The sequence below is a fragment of the Argopecten irradians genome, chromosome 10 (genome assembly GCF_041381155.1).
Source record: "Argopecten irradians isolate NY chromosome 10, Ai_NY, whole genome shotgun sequence".
In the NCBI taxonomy this organism is placed as follows: domain Eukaryota; kingdom Metazoa; phylum Mollusca; class Bivalvia; order Pectinida; family Pectinidae; genus Argopecten; species Argopecten irradians.
The window spans coordinates 29,563,024-29,582,760 of record NC_091143.1 but is presented as its reverse complement, the minus strand read 5'-3'; the positions used below and the strand labels follow the sequence as shown (position 1 = coordinate 29,582,760).

Genomic DNA, 19,737 nt, shown 5'->3' with positions numbered 1-19,737 from the left:
TCGTCGGGAGGCACGTCAGACCTTTTGATTGTTTACTCGTCGGGAGGCACGTCAGACCTTTTGATTGTTTACTCGTCGGGAGGCACGTCAGACCTTTTGATTGTTTACTCGTCGGGAGGCACGTCAGACCTTTTGATTGTTTACTCGTCGGGAGGCACGTCAGACCTTTTGATTGTTTACTCGTCGGGAGGCACGTCAGACCTTTTGATTGTTTACTCGTCGGGAGGCACGTCAGACCTTTTGATTGTTTACTCGTCGGGAGGCACGTCAGACCTTTTGATTGTTTACTCGTCGGGAGGCACGTCAGACCTTTTGATTGTTTACTCGTCGGGAGGCACGTCAGACCTTTTGATTGTTTACTCGTCGGGAGGCACGTCAGACCTTTTGATTGTTTACTCGTCGGGAGGCACGTCAGACCTTTTGATTGTTTACTCGTCGGGAGGCACGTCAGACCTTTTGATTGTTTACTCGTCGGGAGGCACGTCAGACCTTTTGATTGTTTACTCGTCGGGAGGCACGTCAGACCTTTTGATTGTTTACTCGTCGGGAGGCACGTCAGACCTTTTGATTGTTTACTCGTCGGGAGGCACGTCAGACCTTTTGATTGTTTACTCGTCGGGAGGCACGTCAGACCTTTTGATTGTTTACTCGTCGGGAGGCACGTCAGACCTTTTGATTGTTTACTCGTCGGGAGGCACGTCAGACCTTTTGATTGTTTACTCGTCGGGAGGCACGTCAGACCTTTTGATTGTTTACTCGTCGGGAGGCACGTCAGACCTTTTGATTGTTTACTCGTCGGGAGGCACGTCAGACCTTTTGATTGTTTACTCGTCGGGAGGCACGTCAGACCTTTTGATTGTTTACTCGTCGGGAGGCACGTCAGACCTTTTGATTGTTTACTCGTCGGGAGGCACGTCAGACCTTTTGATTGTTTACTCGTCGGGAGGCACGTCAGACCTTTTGATTGTTTACTCGTCGGGAGGCACGTCAGACCTTTTGATTGTTTACTCGTCGGGAGGCACGTCAGACCTTTTGATTGTTTACTCGTCGGGAGGCACGTCAGACCTTTTGATTGTTTACTCGTCGGGAGGCACGTCAGACCTTTTGATTGTTTACTCGTCGGGAGGCACGTCAGACCTTTTGATTGTTTACTCGTCGGGAGGCACGTCAGACCTTTTGATTGTTTACTCGTCGGGAGGCACGTCAGACCTTTTGATTGTTTACTCGTCGGGAGGCACGTCAGACCTTTTGATTGTTTACTCGTCGGGAGGCACGTCAGACCTTTTGATTGTTTACTCGTCGGGAGGCACGTCAGACCTTTTGATTGTTTACTCGTCGGGAGGCACGTCAGACCTTTTGATTGTTTACTCGTCGGGAGGCACGTCAGACCTTTTGATTGTTTACTCGTCGGGAGGCACGTCAGACCTTTTGATTGTTTACTCGTCGGGAGGCACGTCAGACCTTTTGATTGTTTACTCGTCGGGAGGCACGTCAGACCTTTTGATTGTTTACTCGTCGGGAGGCACGTCAGACCTTTTGATTGTTTACTCGTCGGGAGGCACGTCAGACCTTTTGATTGTTTACTCGTCGGGAGGCACGTCAGACCTTTTGATTGTTTACTCGTCGGGAGGCACGTCAGACCTTTTGATTGTTTACTCGTCGGGAGGCACGTCAGACCTTTTGATTGTTTACTCGTCGGGAGGCACGTCAGACCTTTTGATTGTTTACTCGTCGGGAGGCACGTCAGACCTTTTGATTGTTTACTCGTCGGGAGGCACGTCAGACCTTTTGATTGTTTACTCGTCGGGAGGCACGTCAGACCTTTTGATTGTTTACTCGTCGGGAGGCACGTCAGACCTTTTGATTGTTTATCTCGTCGGGAGGCACGTCAGACCTTTTGATTGTTTACTCGTCGGGAGCCACGTCAGACCTTTTGATTGTTTACTCGTCGGGAGGCACGTCAGACCTTTTGATTGTTTACTCGTCGGGAGGCACGTCAGACCTTTTGATTGTTTACTCGTCGGGAGGCACGTCAGACCTTTTGATTGTTTACTCGTCGGGAGGCACGTCAGACCTTTTGATTGTTTACTCGTCGGGAGGCACGTCAGACCTTTTGATTGTTTACTCGTCGGGAGGCACGTCAGACCTTTTGATTGTTTACTCGTCGGGAGGCACGTCAGACCTTTTGATTGTTTACTCGTCGGGAGGCACGTCAGACCTTTTGATTGTTTACTCGTCGGGAGGCACGTCAGACCTTTTGATTGTTTACTCGTCGGGAGGCACGTCAGACCTTTTGATTGTTTACTCGGCGGGAGGCACGTCAGACCTTTTGATTGTGTTTACTCGTCGGGAGGCACGTCAGACCTTTTGATTGTTTACTCGTCGGGAGGCACGTCAGACCTTTTGATTGTTTACTCGTCGGGAGGCACGTCAGACCTTTTGATTGTTTACTCGTCGGGAGGCACGTCAGACCTTTTGATTGTTTACTCGTCGGGAGGCACGTCAGACCTTTTTGATTGTTTACTCGTCGGGAGGCACGTCAGACCTTTTGATTGTTTACTCGTCGGGAGGCATGTCAGACCTTTTGATTGTTTACTCGTCGGGAGGCACGTCAGACCTTTTGATTGTTTACTCGTCGGGAGCCACGTCAGACCTTTTGATTGTTTACTCGTCGGGAGGCACGTCAGACCTTTTGATTGTTTACTCGTCGGGAGGCACGTCAGACCTTTTGATTGTTTACTCGTCGGGAGCCACGTCAGACCTTTTGATTGTTTACTCGTCGGGAGGCACGTCAGACCTTTTGATTGTTTACTCGTCGGGAGCCACGTCAGACCTTTTGATTGTTTACTCGTCGGGAGGCACGTCAGACCTTTTGATTGTTTACTCGTCGGGAGGCACGTCAGACCTTTTGATTGTTTACTCGTCGGGAGCCACGTCAGACCTTTTGATTGTTTACTCGTCGGGAGGCACGTCAGACCTTTTGATTGTTTACTCGTCGGGAGGCACGTCAGACCTTTTGATTGTTTACTCGTCGGGAGGCACGTCAGACCTTTTGATTGTTTACTCGTCGGGAGGCACGTCAGACCTTTTGATTGTTTACTCGTCGGGAGGCACGTCAGACCTTTTGATTGTTTACTCGTCGGGAGGCACGTCAGACCTTTTGATTGTTTACTCGTCGGGAGCCACGTCAGACCTTTTGATTGTTTACTCGGCGGGAGGCACGTCAGACCTTTGATTGTCTAACTCGTCGGGAGGCACGTCAGACCTTTTGATTGTTTACTCGTCGGGAGGCACGTCAGACCTTTTGATTGTTTACTCGTCGGGAGGCACGTCAGACCTTTTGATTGTTTACTCGTCGGGAGGCACGTCAGACCTTTTGATTGTTTACTCGTCGGGAGGCACGTCAGACCTTTTGATTGTTTACTCGTCGGGAGGCACGTCAGACCTTTTGATTGTTTACTCGTCGGGAGGCACGTCAGACCTTTTGATTGTTTATCTCGTCGTCGGATGTTTACTCGTCGGAGCACGTCAGACCTTTTGATTGTTTACTCGTCGGGAGGCACGTCAGACCTTTTGATTGTTTACTCGTCGGGAGGCACGTCAGACCTTTTGATTGTTTACTCGTCGGGAGGCACGTCAGACCTTTTGATTGTTTACTCGTCGGGAGGCACGTCAGACCTTTTGATTGTTTACTCGTCGGGATGCACGTCAGACCTTTTGATTGTTTACTCGTCGGGAGGCACGTCAGACCTTTTGATTGTTTACTCGTCGGGAGCCACGTCAGACCTTTTGATTGTTTACTCGCGGGAGGCACGTCAGACCTTTTGATTGTTTACTCGTCGGGAGCCACGTCAGACCTTTTGATTGTTTACTCGTCGGGAGGCACGTCAGACCTTTTGATTGTTTACTCGTCGGGAGCCACGTCAGACCTTTTGATTGTTTACTCGTCGGGAGGCACGTCAGACCTTTTGATTGTTTACTCGTCGGGAGGCACGTCAGACCTTTTGATTGTTTACTCGTCGGGAGGCACGTCAGACCTTTTGATTGTTTACTCGTCGGGAGGCACGTCAGACCTTTTGATTGTTAACTCGTCGGGAGGCACGTCAGACCTTTTGATTGTTTTCTCGTCGGGAGCCACGTCAGACCTTTTGATTGTTTACTCGTCGGGAGGCATGTCAGACCTTTTGATTGTTTACTTGTCGGGAGCCACGTCAAACCTTTTGATTGTTTACTCGTCGGGAGCCACGTCAGACCTTTTGATTGTTAACTCGTCGGGAGGCACGTCAGACCTTTTGATTGTTTACTCGTCGGGAGGCACGTCAGACCTTTTGATTGTTTACTCGTCGGAAGGCACGTCAGACCTTTTGATTGTTTACTCGTCGGAAGGCACGTCAGACCTTTTGATTGTTTACTCGTCGGGAGGCACGTCAGACCTTTTGATTGTTTACTCGTCGGGAGGCACGTCAAACCTTTTGATTGTTCAGCCATTCTTCTAGCAGTAAGCTCAATATGGAATATGTGGCAAAATGATATCATGTTTACATATTCAAACATTATTACATTAGTCTGTTGGACCTTACCAAAACCCCACATTGTAAGTAAGCAATTGGTTTGCGTTTATTTGTAATTAAAACGAAATCGTTGAATGGGCTGTGCAGAAAGACTTGTATACCAAAGTCTAGCTATATTTAATGTCTTAAACATACGTATACAAAAAGTGAAAACAATAAAAAATATCAACAGAATAATGCGTATATTACAGCTGTCGTAAAGGGTCAAATTCAAATACAGGTTAGCCATCAGCCCATAACTACGACTAATTAACCAAATGTGACATTTCATGATGCATTACTGGTGTTCTGACAAGCCCACAAACGTGTATATTACCCGAATAATCAAGTTGGTTCCTGAAGACTTGACACTGTTTGATGGTTTAAACACTAGATTCTGTATCTACATACCTTAACTTTACTAAGGATAAATCAGCTTTCCACCGTTTTAAGCCTGTCTAGGGTCTACCTGAAAAATAAGCATTGATTATGAAAATCAACCGTAAAATCGATTTATAGTTTATTCTAGTCTCGGGAAACCCGTTATGTAATGATTCATGAGAAAGCACATGTTTTTTAGTTTCAGTTTTACTTTTTAAAAATGATCCATTCAGTGTAAAAGGGATCGGACAAAATGATTGATAATTTTTTACCGCAAAAATACATTATAATGTTAAAACATGTGACCAGTTAGCAGTATATATCGACTAATATTCATTTTTTGAGATGTATCACTTGTTTAAACAAATCATTGATTTTTCTGTCAAGAGGCATCACACTTCCTGCAATAGCCATTATCACAATTCTTGTTCTTCATAGTCATAGTATCAGTGCATAGACATATATATATAGAGGTTACACAACGAGTGGCTATTGGATATGGAATTTATTCCACACGAGTGAGTTATTTTTTAAAAGTTACAAAAGAAACGAGCTTTAGCGAGTGTCTTTTGTAACTTTAAAAAAAACCTTACGAGTGTGGAATAAATTTCATATCCAACAACCACGAGTCGTGTGACCTGTTTCTACCACAATTATATCCGCTTTTAGCGGATAGAAATACGACGAGGATAAGTACGCTTTCCAACAGCAGTTTTGGCGTCAAGCGGCGATCACAGCATAGCATGACGTCACTCGATTATTGATGACGTTGACAAATGATGACACGACACTCAGAAAGACGTAGTTCGGTCAAAATTCACCGTGTCAGCCAATCAGAATGCGTACAGAGTTTATACCACGTGTGGTATAAACAAACGTGGTATAAACAAATTGTTAATCAACAGATGCACCGTTTATTTGATACCCTGAGAGTTGAATAACACTGACTATTGTGGTAGAAATATATATATATATATATATTGTACAAAGCTGAATAAAACATCATAATAGTGCTAGAGACATAGCAGTTTTATCTCCGAATCTTTCTAACAGATGGAATAAATACTATAGTAGCTTTATAATTATACACATTCACATGGACCAATGTACAATGCACGTAATTGTAATTGTCATCATTGTCGTCCAGGTATGGTACATATAATGGATTTAGTTGTAAAAATGCTTTGAATAATATATTGGGACATATTAACTACTTGGCCACCGAAAGGTGACATCGATGTTGCTCACAACTCATTTTATATATTTTTTATAAATGTAAAATGTGTCCCATAGAATAATTAGTTTATATGGAGACAGTTAAAAGAGCTTCATCATGTCGTCTGTTTGGGCATATATTATGGAGAAGTGTAAACATATGATACGTAATTCGCCACGCGCTTTACCAATATTTGCGTACAGTGAATAAATATAAAACAGATGATTTATTGCAGACGATAATTATACTACCGATATATATATAATAGCTGTTAGATAGATAGTAGCTGAAAGAAGCCTCCCCGGCTTAAAACATAAAATTCTCAATCGGGGATTTACACAGATGTAAACTGATCGATTCGTCCTACCCACAGTTTCGTGTTTATCAACAATACAGGGAAGTTTTTACAGACTTATGATTTAGATAAAATCAGTCCAAAACGAAACTAAAACCAGTTTTCATTCGTAAAACTGTGTAGTGTGTTTCTCGAAAGTAATGTACACTATTAATAGTTCCTTTATCAGAATACAGATATAGGACAAAGGAAGTATGGTAGATAGTAATATACATACTCTAGATAGATCCTTTGTCAAAATACACAGATAGGAAGTATGTTAGATTTTGATGTATATGAACATAAAATGCCGAGAGATTGAATACAGACAATCATATTTAGAGGCGTGTACGTGGATATTAATAGTACCCTTAGCGTAAGTAGGTTGCTGTGTAGGTAAATATAATATCTATATAACTCATAGTACCTATACACAATGATACTGTTTATCACAGGTACAATTACTTTATCATAAAGGGAAGTTACTGTAATATAACCCACAGGTTACCTAGTCAGACAGGTGTCGTTTCCGTAAGCAATGAGCTCCGTTGCACATATTACCGGTGACCGGAGAAACCCCACACACATGTAACAAAACGTGTGATTGTGTGTATTAATCTGGTTGTAACAACACATGTCCGTTTGAATAGGTAATTTTTATTTGTAAAATTTCCAGCTCAGCTATTTACTCACATGCACAATAAAACCGTGGAAGTCAAATTGCTTTATTAAATTTGGGCTGTCAAAAGTACATGATGAATCGCAAAAAACAATCAACCAAAACGTTTCATTTTTCATCATTATTCGAGGAAGCTAGATTCAGCTATTTATAGATCAAACTAAAAGGAAGTGAATGGAGAATGATTTCAATAATGACCGTAGCCACAAAACAACATGACAACTGGAAATATTGTTTTAATGATAAAAAAACTTGTAACAAAAGGATAATGACGATCATTGATTTAACACTAAAGACATCATCTTCACAACATGTAACCAAGGTTCTCTTTCTTGGGTCAGCTGCCTGGTTTTGACTACAGAGTGATTTTCTTCGGTTGCTACAATTTTATTCCATCTCGAATCCTGCCACGTCTTTAAAACGACCTTTCCGTTAACATAGCTCTTCAACAGCTAAATCAGTGCTTACGCAATTTTAATCAATAACTTTGGATACTTGATTTCACTTTTTTTAATTATTTTTTTTTAAAGTTTTTGATGTTTTTTGTATTCTAGAAACTATATAGCTCTACTTTAAAAAGTCAAGGCTGAGAGATGACGTGAAAGTCTGGAGAATGTGTAAGTTACAAGGAGTCACTTTCCGGCACTGGATAAATATACAATCAATGTGTGTTTTTTTAGTCAAACTGGTTTATAACGAAAAACAATAGACCAGGCCTCAGGATCATGAAACAAATTTAAGTCCAAAACTGTCTCAATTGTATACGTCATAAATGACATAATGGCAACGTCATATTTGATTGGCTAGATCAGATTTAAATCTAAGATCCTTTCATGAACCTGGAGCCTGGTAATTCAATTTACGAAACAATTAGTTCATGGTTTAGATATTAATTAGCAAACAATTTGATTTGGTTCATCATCTTTATGCATGTAAATTCGTTATAATCGAGCACGTTGATTTATAGTTTCGCTGAATTTCTATCAGGCGCATTAAAATTGTTTGTTATAAAAGGTTTAAGATCGATGTGTATTTTGAGACGTTCATTGCAAGCGGAACCGGAAGTAAGAAGCGAAGGAGGCGGCAGCGGATCAGGCTCTTCGGTTACTTTATAAGGACAACGGAACAAGTCGGGTAAAATCTGGTTAAATTTATTTGTTATATGTATCTATTCATCTTATAGGGGGTCTCCTCAAATTGAAAGGACAAAATATGACAATTAAAAGAAAAATAGGATTGAATAAGGAAAATCAATATTGTTTATTTATATTTTACATTTTACTATGCAATACCTAGATGTAGTTAAAATTAAGCCATATCAAAGAATTTTTATAATGATTTTGTAATAATTTTTGTACAGCTGTTGTTGAAAGTTGATGCTTGTAAACATGCCTTTATTTTAAACTGGTCGCCATAGAAGACCCACTTAGCTATATATTTGATTTTTTATCAAACGTTTCCGAATCATTATCGTCGATCTTTACTTCGGTTAAATCCTATCATTGCATGATTTACAAACGGATATTTTTTCAAAATGTATATAAATTAAGCCTGGGACACCAAAGACATAATTTTATCAGTGCGAACAAAACATATTGTATTTGTTGCAAGACACAACCAGAACAACCATACTTATATGGTAGGGACGGTCACAAAAAGCTCACATGAGAAAGTGGCATATCGCCTTGGAAACTTGACAACCTTTTGTCCACACTGCTGGAAGAACGTCTTCTTTGCCCCGTAAAATCTGTACATACGTACACTGAAACCATATTTGGTATTTTGCTATTCTAAATTTACATATTACAGAGTTATTTGCCCTCGTGGGTAGGTATTGATAGTGACGTCAAGTGTGTTTGCGAGCGTAACGTCATACTTGTCGACGGAAACAACAAGAATATTGCTATCGCAAAAAAATGACGTTAGAATGGATATCTACCCGCAAGGTAGATAATACGCAAAACGGAATACAAGTTATTGAACTACTCACTTTTCACTGTTAACCAGGTACATAATTGTGAGTAGGGTTTCGCTTTTATTAGTGTCGTATTGCTTCTTAATATTTAAAGTAAATCATGATTTAAAAAAAAATCCTCGGGATGAAAACATGTAATAATCACAGTGTGAATATTTGTACGAATAGTCACTTTCCAAATGGGGCCAACTTGAATATAAATTATTCTGATTCTGTGTTTTGTCGACCATGAAGGCATGGTTTGGAAAAAAACTAAATTCGATTTCGAATGAATATACTTTCCAAGTAGCGTATGAATTCATACAAGTTTAAGTTTAGTATTCCATATAAGTTCTTGTGGTAGGCGCAATGGATATCTTTTAGACGGTACTGATCGTGTCAAAGTATTTGAAACATTTACCATTACCAACTAAATGTAAACTATGTCTAAAATTGTAATCTTTTATTCTAATGACAATATCAATATAAACTGCAGGAACCCCGATATCAATCGGTGAATGGTCCTCAACCAGACATCGGAACAGAAAATACATATGATTCGTCAAGTCAACCAGAGGAGGATGGAACTGATTCAGATAGCTCGACAGGTACCAACACTTTTGAGCTAGAGAAAAATGTCCCACAACTTTCAGGTTCGCTCTGCCCAGTGTCACTAGGCTGGGATGGACAGCCAGATATGAGCGGGAGCACGTATTCATCTGTCCTATTGGATGGGAAAAACCAAGTCAGTGCGTTCATGGAATTGGCACAAGCTGGAGGGAATATAGGAAGATTTGAAGAGGAGACAGAATCAGGTCCTCCCCACTGTCCAACGTATGTATTTGATAAGAGTAAGATTTGATACTGATTACTGTGATATTGTTAATTTTCGTGGAGTTTTAGCTTCCATGGCTCTCGTTTTTATATGAAGCAACGATAATACGTCCCCACAAAATTTTAGACATGCATGAACGCAAACTGCAAAACAGTATTAGGTCAGTTAAAAAATAAGAACAGACATTTCTTTTCAAAACAAGTATCCCCTTGTATTTCAATTGAAGCCAAACTTGGCATAATTACTATATTGTCCATTGCTATATATTAAACTTAAACTACAGTGACAAGACACTTACATCTATTTTAATCGAAGCCAAACTTGGCATAATTACTATCTCTTTTTTTATTTTTCTACTATATCCGTACCTTCGTACGAATTTGACTCTAAACAAAATCGTAAAATTTTGTCTTTCACAAAAATTGACACCAACGAAAATAAATTAGATCACAATAAATGATTTGGCTAATCCATCCATCAATAGGAAATGTTAGATGGTGTCTTGGTCACAACCTGGTAAATATTGTCATTTTACGCATTAAACCCAGGTAGAAACTTCAAGGAGTTGTCATATTTTGAATCAACTTACATTTTGAATACATATTTTACAAGTTTGCTGGTATTGCCAACGCAGTTCGTTTATTTATGCAGACAATAGAGACTACTAAACATTTACTTTTATTTGTCAGTAATTTTTATCTAGAAATACCACAGTTCCCTTTGTGATATAAAGCAAAAACAAGACAATACAAACAAAAACATAAGAAAAATGTCTTGCTCGATAATCCAAGTGCTTCCGAATGTTATTTCTAGTTCTTCTGTTGCTGTTTGATATCACCTTTCGATTTTGTAGGGAATTGAAGTTTTTCATTTAGGTTGTCAAATCTGGCAATAAAGAAAAAATGTTTCTATTCAAGAACAAGTTGTTGCATTAATCAACATACTTTCTTGATTTCAATTTTACCAAAGATTCGAGATGAGAGCTTATATTGGCAACACAAAGTTAGCTAAAGGGATAGGAAACAGTAAAAAGGCTGCTAAACGAAAGGCTGCTGAAGCGTCTCTCAACTTTTGTCAACCAAAACGCCGAAAGGAGCTAGATTTCCCGGTAAGATTTTCGAATATTGCTATTGCAATGATTTATAAAGTTTGAAATTTTACGCTAAATTGCAAAATATAAAAATAATTCCACATGGATCTGTCAAGCAGATAGCGATATTTCTAACCGGGTGATAAAATGGCTTGTCAGTAAGAAGCTTGTCAAATGCTGGCAAAGTCAAAACCTTTCACGACGTTTAAGATATCCCTAGTACTTGAAATATTAATATCAAACCATTTTCCACCCAAACCAAAAATAAAAATTTAAAAGGTTTTTTTTTGTAAACACTGGCGAGCCAAAAGTTAATTTAAAAAATTTACTAATAAACTAATCACTTTTCTAATATTTTGTAACTGAATTGAGGCTAGTCTTGTCTTTTGTAAAATTTGAAAGAAATTCGTTGATTGAGAATTATGATTTAATAGATGTAACTTATTTTAAGAAGTCATTAAGTTCATTCTTTATGATTTAAATGCATTATTATGATTTCGGTTTATAATAAAAAAAACACACTGGCTTTCCATGACAAAATCGCAAAACTTTGCCATGAGAAATTTGACGCAGTTGTAGCATCCATACCTGAAAAACTCGCCGGCTGGAAGGTCATAGCGGGTGTTGTCATGGAATCCAAAATCAACAGCACTTTTGAAGTCATCAGCTTAGCCTCTGGTATGTTTTGTGTCATAAAACGACATGATTTATACATTTTTTCAGAGGTGTAATTACGATTTCATTAATACGTCGCTTTTAAAACCGGTGAACGTTTGTCATGGCGCAATGTCTGTCGTCCATCGTCCGTCCGTCGTCCGTCCGTCCGTCCGTCGTCCATCGTCCGTCCATCCGGAAACATTTCATTTTCTAACAACTGAGCAATACAGGCCCTCTGCGTTGTCGTTACAAAGTAACCCGCTTTATCACTGGGAAATCGCTGACGACAAACGGCAAGGTCCTGGTGGACTCGCATGGAAATAAAGAAAGCAATAGTTTATTCAGTTACATACACATTTATTTACTCCTAGTCTACCTTACTTAATGTTACGCTCCATACATTGTGTTATGCTGCCCTGTTTACCATAGACAGTGTACGTTTCTCACCAAATCTTCACTTTTATTAAGATAAGTTCTGAATGAATGTATTATATGCGCAAAAACTTAAATTAAAAAGAAAACAAACCAATGACGTTATGTTCGTATTTATCACTGATTGCAAAGATCCATATCATAGGCTATTTTTTTTAGATTAAAAAATCACTTAGATCAGTATTAACCAATTATCCCAGATTTCTTATATGTTATTGAATTATAAATAATAGCAATTTTATAAATAAACTAAACTTGTTTTCAGATATCTGTATCACCATATAAAACAACTCACCAAAGGTCAGCTATCAACCGTCCTTCAATGTCATGACAAGGGGAAGGTTGAGTTAGTATCCGGGATCAAATTCCATTTGTACATATCCACCGCCCCATGTGGAGACGGAGCAGTATTTACATGGAGGTTATTACATAAAATAGTTTTTTGTAAGTAACCAGCAATCAGAATTCGGCACTTTCCGTAAATGAGAAAATATTCGTTCACGGAAAGTCTGAAGGTTCTTTTGAGGTAACCAGTTTTCCCAATATATCAATCCTCGCCAATGTATGTTGTCTTGATTTGTACGATTACGCGCGAATTTACGAACACGTGGGTGCGAAAATTGCTGGTACTTGTCGATAATTCTCACCAAGTATTACTTTGTATTATTGAGTGAATAATTTCATAAAAAAACATCTTTTCTTTTACAACAATGCTGATCGTTACATACGTCGAATTTGAATATAAATAGGAAATATGAAGGCGCGCTCACAAAATATGAAAATATATGAAAATACAATCTGAAGAAAAAAAATCGTCTACTCCTGTTGTTGATAGAGAAAAAAATATAATTCGTCACAGGTGGAGCATTTTTAATATTTAATAGTCCTGTAGTTTTGGTTTTGGTTTCGACATTTGTATTTGTTTGCAGCTCTGGCATATCATCGGATGCAGACGTTAATCATAGACCGATATTTGACATAAAAAAGCACGGGCTTCTACGGACAAAAATCGAACAAGGTAACATGTGTTTTAATATTGTATTTTTGAGTGGTATTTAAAGATGACAATTACTGAAACATCCCATCCGAACGTGATTTCGCCTAAGGGCTTATGGTATATTACATTATTGAACTCCTTTGTTAAATTCCATGTTACATGTAAAATTTTCTCTATATGTCCTAAGTGTGAAATATTCTCTCATATTATATCCGTTATCACTAGGAATAAAGCGTCATTTTTTTGTAATTCTGCTCGCTAGTTATTTCTGGAGTTGAAACACTATTGGCGAAACCTGACAATCATGTATTACATGGCCTAATAAGTGTAAATGGGATTATTGAAATGATCATATTTATTTATTTTTTTGTGTAATGTTACCACATATTGTTTAGGAGTTATCTCCCGTGCGCTACTTGCGCTTTGTGAGCTACATGTAAGTGCGTGAATTACTCTTCTAATACTCTTGTTAAAAACACGCATGACCGCATTCCAACAAGGCATCGTAGAAAATGTAAAATTCCAAGGTGTAAGTGTATTTTGATCAATCCAAATAGGTTAAAACCCTTTATTATAGTATACATAACAATTTAACAATAGCATTTCTGTTTAAATTCGTTTAGACCTTGTAGACTCTATCTGTTTTATATTTCTGTGATTGCGACTGGTGTGTCAGGGTTTTAAAGCATGGTTTATTATAAGCTGTTGCCGCATATGTATTCAATTTAGCTACTTTGTAGTAGGTTTATATTTGACTAATTTGTTTTTAAATCTGTTCAATTTCCTCGTAATTGTCATAACATAGAGATAGAGCGGTGTAGTTTAGACATAGGAGACTTTTTAACATGTTTCTGATAGTTTATATAAGCATGTTTCTTTCATACCTGCTGCGGGTGTAATACTGGCTGGTCCAGGGCAATACACTCATGTCGCCTGAGGCTGTATTGAATGACTACTCATGCAATAAAACCTCGTGACGTCACGGCGTCAACAAAATTTCTGTTTCCTCGGTAAAATTTTAACATTTTTTTCTCAAATATGACTGGTTTTACTATTAAAATGCAAACAACGGACTTTGTGTTGAAAGTATCACGCAATTTTTCTTGTATGGAAAATTGACTTCCAGTCGTGGATTTCTTCGAGTTTATTTCAAAATAGCGGGATATTATAGATGTAAAATTGCAATAAAACGTCTAGGTATGAAAGAAAAATACTCTTTCATAAGTGGATATGAAGGATAGGGATATTCTGTCCTCGGGATCACAAACTGTTGCAAAATCCTCGGCAACTGTTACTATTGCCTAGGGTTTTAACTACATTTTGTACATTAAGTGTTAACTAAATATGACCGTCGCGATCACCGTGACGTCACTCGCTTCAAATGATAAGCGGTTAGAATATCCCATATCCTTCATATCCATATATGAAAGAGTCTTCACAGGTCTTACTCCCTCCTCCTCCACCTTCTTCTACTGGGGTTTGTCTGTATAGTGATTTTGATTTGAATAAAGGCTCAATGACAGCACATCTTGATAAAAATCAGTGACACTGATATAAATATCAGAGAAACTATGTTCATTCATGCACTTATGTTTCTCATGCATAACATTTCTAGTACATATAATAATGGAACCTTGCCATGGATTAGGGTGTGACAACGAAATCACAATATGGTGTGTAATTCGTGGATGTCCAATCCAGGACATGGCTATTCCTCCCATTTTCAATGAGGGCTGATATTTCAATGTCAAACCTCGAGGTGGGGGATGACTGTTTTTTCCCACAACAAAAGAAAAAAACGAATATCAATCAAAGAAAAATCATTTCCATCGCGAAATAATCACGGATCTTTCGACTGCGCATCAAACTAATGACGTAGTGTATTCATGACGTCACGTTATTATTTTTTGTACGTTATTCCGGTCTGCTATCATTCGTTTCCAATAGTTTGACAGAGAAATATATCACGGCTGGCAAATTAGTAAATGTTAATATAAACTAAATCATTTGGCACTGAGTTTTTAATTTTTGATTTTAAAGTTGCAACGTTTTCTATAATTATGCCTGAAACAACATAACGTGTTCCCTACAAAAATAACATCATGTACGGTATTTTCTTTCTTATAAATAGATTGAAAACATCATTGTATAATTAAAAAGTATCTATACAGATCTTTGATAAAAATCGTCAGGGTTATCAATAGCGTTGAATTTGTCATATTAGTGTTTTATTCTATTCAAACGGCAGGCGAAGGACATATTCCGACCAACGATAGACAATCGAGCTTTAGGTATCAGGGTATGGACGCTATAAGGGAATGGAGAACGACTACATGTCATGTCCTGTAGTGACAAAATCTGTAAATGGAATCTACTGGGAGTACAGGGAGCACTGCTGGCCAATCTTTTGGAACCGGTGTACCTCACCTCCATCACATTAGGTAGCGACGATTGTAATTTTCTATAAACCAACGTATTTCAATGTGTGATTTATTTTCGCGAAATATTTAAATTCTCAAAATAAGTCGACACGAAAAAACAATCAACCATATGATCGTACTACGTGACACCCGATAACGTTTCTGTGGGACTATTGTTTCTATATGGTGGTGGAATGACGTCAAAAGATGATATCCAGTGGTAACGTCATTTCAGCGGGAAGCTTACAAATAGTTACGTTCCATCACTTCTGGAGATACTATTCCCGCACAAACATTATCGGGTATCAAGTGGTACATGAATTATTCCCACTGAAATCACCAGGAAAATGTCGTTGTTCATGAAAACGCGAGATAAAGTTGCCGCGAAAATAAGTTGGTTAACAGTATGTTCCTTAATAACTATCCGTTTGTTTTATGTAAATCTGTTTTTTATCTTCATTTTAATATCATATTTGATAATACTGTTGTAACACCAAAACGACCTAGTTCGCAACATTACTATTAATCCTATCTACATATTCCGTCTTTGCATATTACAGAGTTAGCTCCCTTGCGGGTAGGTATCGATTGTTACGTCATTATTTTGTGAGCGCAATTCACGTCGTTTTCTCCGAAATGTATGACGTTACGCTCGCAAACACATGACGTCACAATCAATACCAATTCGGAATAACGACTTGAGAAATGCAATTGTGATAATAATATAAGGATGGAGTTGCAAAATCCGCCCACCGATTTTTTTCACATTTTGCATTGCAGGTACATAGCTACTTCATATGTGCTTTTTATCTGTTTTGTATTTTTTTAAAAGCACAAAGGGTCTAAAAATGATGCTTTCCAACAATACTTTAGGTTTGTGGCAAGGGGGCCCCTTGTGTCCAGCTTTTGAAATTTTTTTTTGGAATTATTTTTCTTAATCAATTTTAATTCAATATAAAATATTTTCTAGTTGTTAGGCTTTATTGCAGTGTTAGGGGAAATGCAAGAATAAAAATGCACTAATTTTATAGTATATATATTAGTTTACAAAATTCTATCACTAATTGTTGTTTTATTATGGTATCTTTAATCAATTTTGAATTTAGTTATCTAGGGCAAATATTGTTTGTTTTAGAAAATTCTCCTGGCTACATTTCAGCCTTTGAAATGCTATTTTCCCGGATTTCAGGTGTTTCCGAAAGTATCTGTTATAAGATTATAACTGGTTTTAAAGCATGTTTTTAAAATGGTTTAAAAGTGTGGATAAATCGATAATATGCCCAATATTTCGAGCAAACCCAATATCCTTAATTCTTATTCTGCCAAATATATTAATTGTTTTGCTTGAAAAATCAATTTGTAGTAAAACTGTTTAGCAGATATCATTATAAATGGATATGAAATAAAGAATGAAGTATCTTTTATTAAAGATGGAATCAGAGTTACATTTGATTTTCAAATAAAATATGTTTAATCTGAAAAGAATACCAGCACCACATATATATATAAATATCTAAATTTTAACCAATCAGTGGCCTCAATTTTGTTCCAATGGCAACCAAACTTTTTGAAAGTAATACCATGTTACTCAGCATACCTCGTAACCTCTGTGTACCAATTTCCACATTCTGACATTATTAGAATTTCAGCCAATCAGAAGCCCCGTTTTGCTACCATGGCTACCAATATTTTCAAATGTGTTACCATGATATTTAGCATCTAAAATCATTACTGTACACTAATTTTCACTTACATTAGACGCTGGAAACATAAATTGGGAATGTATAGTAACACAGAAGTGGTACGTCGCTACCTGCGCTCTGTATTTTCAAGCCGGATTTTAATTTCGAAACTCATTTACACATAGACAGAAAATGTCCTGAGAGTATTTTTAATGCGGGGTAAAATTGTGGACAAATACCGTTATGTACCAGGGTGAAATGAGATGACAAAGAGCAATGTTTCGTTTTCGTTTTTTTTTCCAAAAGATTAATTTTTCTTAAACATTATTATTTCAAACAATTTTCCGTCGAATATCTAAAAGAAATAATTCAAATATTAAGTATACGATTTACGTAAATCATTTATGAATGAAAAATGTAGAATATTTACTAAAGGCTAACCCATTTTTTGCATGTTTGTGCAAGTAGTTTTAACGAAGAATTTAGGCCCTTTGGGCCTTTTGAAATTGCAAAAGGAAAACGTATTGTCATTTTAAAGGAACAACTAGTAGTGCTATCGATATACTAAGTTTCAAGAAAATTGGGCTGAGTGCAGTTTCTTTGAGATTTTTAAAATTGGCTTGAACACCACATTTACAACAAATCGGATCATTTATACAATGATGCCACTCTTTTAACTTCATTGGGGTATGAAAGAAATTTTGTTTATAAACTGAGTAAATTCGCGATTTGATAAAAAAAATAATCATAGAAGTAAGAAGAAAACGGATGTGCCAAATAGAACGTTTTTTTGGTATGAAAACAAATAAAAAATCTATTATCTACTTTGAAAGGAAACCTCTACAACAATAGACACATGGCTAGAGCAATGTGTTGTCGGCTGGAAAAGACCCAAATGGTAGAAAATCTACCATTTGGCTATAAACTTAACCATCCTTTACTTGGTGGTGTGTCCTACAAGACGACTCCACAAAGAAGTGTTGGAAAGTCGACGGCTTACAGCATAAACTGGAACAGAGCAGACGACTGCCGCGAGATGACGGACGGAACGACGGGTGGTCTCCATGACAGCTGGTTGATCTGGGCGTCAGTACTAATGATATAAGGTTTGTTACGTTTTACGTCCTATTAACAGCCAGGGTCATGTAAGGACGTGCCAGGTTTGTTGGTGGAGGAAAGCCGGAGTACCCGGAGAAAAACCACCGGCCAGCGGTCAGTACCTGGCAACTGCCCCACATGGGATTCGAACCCGCATCCCAGAGGTGGAGGGCTTGTGATAATATGTCGGGACATCTTAACCACTCGGCCACCGGGGCGTCAGTACTAATGATATAAGATATGAATTCAATTTTAAAAAATTGTTATATCGTAATATGTGTTTAATATTATATCGCTCAGTCTAGACGCTTGTATTCATATTGGTTAAAATGAAGCCACGCTACTAGAATCTTTTATTACGTTCGTACGATAGAGTTAGCATTCATTGCCCCAACACGTCATTATTGAAACAAAAACACGAATGTTAACACTGATGAAACTTTCAAAAGCAATGAGAAAATGGCAACACTCATATATATATATAACGAAATGGACCGCGACAACGTCTTCGAGTGATTTGATGTGGTAAAATTGTTTATTTTTTCTAAGTTCTAATTCATTTTACAATTAACTATTTTCAAGGGCCCCATTCTGGAGATTTTTTATTAGATTTTGTAAGTGACCTAATACGGAAAACACGAGTGTAACAGAAACAAGCTAGGCTCCTGTTTATACCCAATATTATTCCATATTAGGTCACTAACAAACTGTGATACTAATTAAATAATTGCTTTCTTATTGCCTTAAACGGTTTCACGTGATTATCGAGCACACTTCATGTTGACTAGCCTTGATTGTAAAGTGTTGACTTGGTATCCTTTAAGGAAGATTGAAAATTATGAATAACTTTCATTTGTATTGTCTTTTAGTTTTTTCGTTTTAAAGTTTTTGAACGACAGTAATGTCTCTATTTTCATAATTAGTGTATTGAATGATATAATAATGAAAATATGGTTTGGTCACAATGATTCATTTATTTATTGGTTTCATGATCGTTCAATATTGCACTATTATTCTGTTCAGGCTAAACGTACATGTATTTTAAATGTCAACCACTTTTCTAAATACATCTATTTGAATTGAAATGATACATATACAATCACAATAATGAGCCGTAAATAGATTATAAAATACATAAATACTTAAATAAGTGTTCAATGTAAAAAAAATGAAATGCACACAAATCTTATATTACTACAACAACATACATTTCAAATTATCTCAACGTCAACATGTGTTGCAAAAATTCGGCAGAGGCTGCCATTTTGTCCCGCGTCCTCGAAATCCTGACGTCACGTCATCGCTTACTGACGTCAAGTCATATACAAAAAAATCATATGGTCGAAACTATAAGGCGGATAAGGACTATATGATAAATGTAGACATGAATTTGTATGGTGGAAGACAGTAAA

General features: G+C 37.7%; 1 protein-coding gene and 1 pseudogene across 4 annotated transcripts in view; one reads left to right on the top strand and one right to left on the bottom strand.

The window, feature by feature from the left end:
* The window catches only part of LOC138333596 (double-stranded RNA-specific adenosine deaminase-like), a 34,917-nt gene extending 27,818 nt beyond the window's left edge, over window positions 1-7,099 (bottom strand). For 3 of the 4 annotated variants that reach the window (XM_069282064.1, XM_069282066.1, XM_069282067.1), the window contains exon 1: window positions 4,962-5,091. The gene's annotated coding sequence lies outside the window, so the exon portion shown is untranslated. Of the gene's footprint in view, window positions 1-4,961; window positions 5,092-6,989 lie in introns of those variants that run through there. The other variant, XM_069282065.1, reaches the window with a different exon arrangement.
* A 1,977-nt stretch (window positions 7,100-9,076) lies between these two features.
* Window positions 9,077-18,905, top strand: LOC138332649 (double-stranded RNA-specific adenosine deaminase-like; annotated as a pseudogene).
* The last annotated feature ends 832 nt before the right edge of the window (window positions 18,906-19,737 follow it).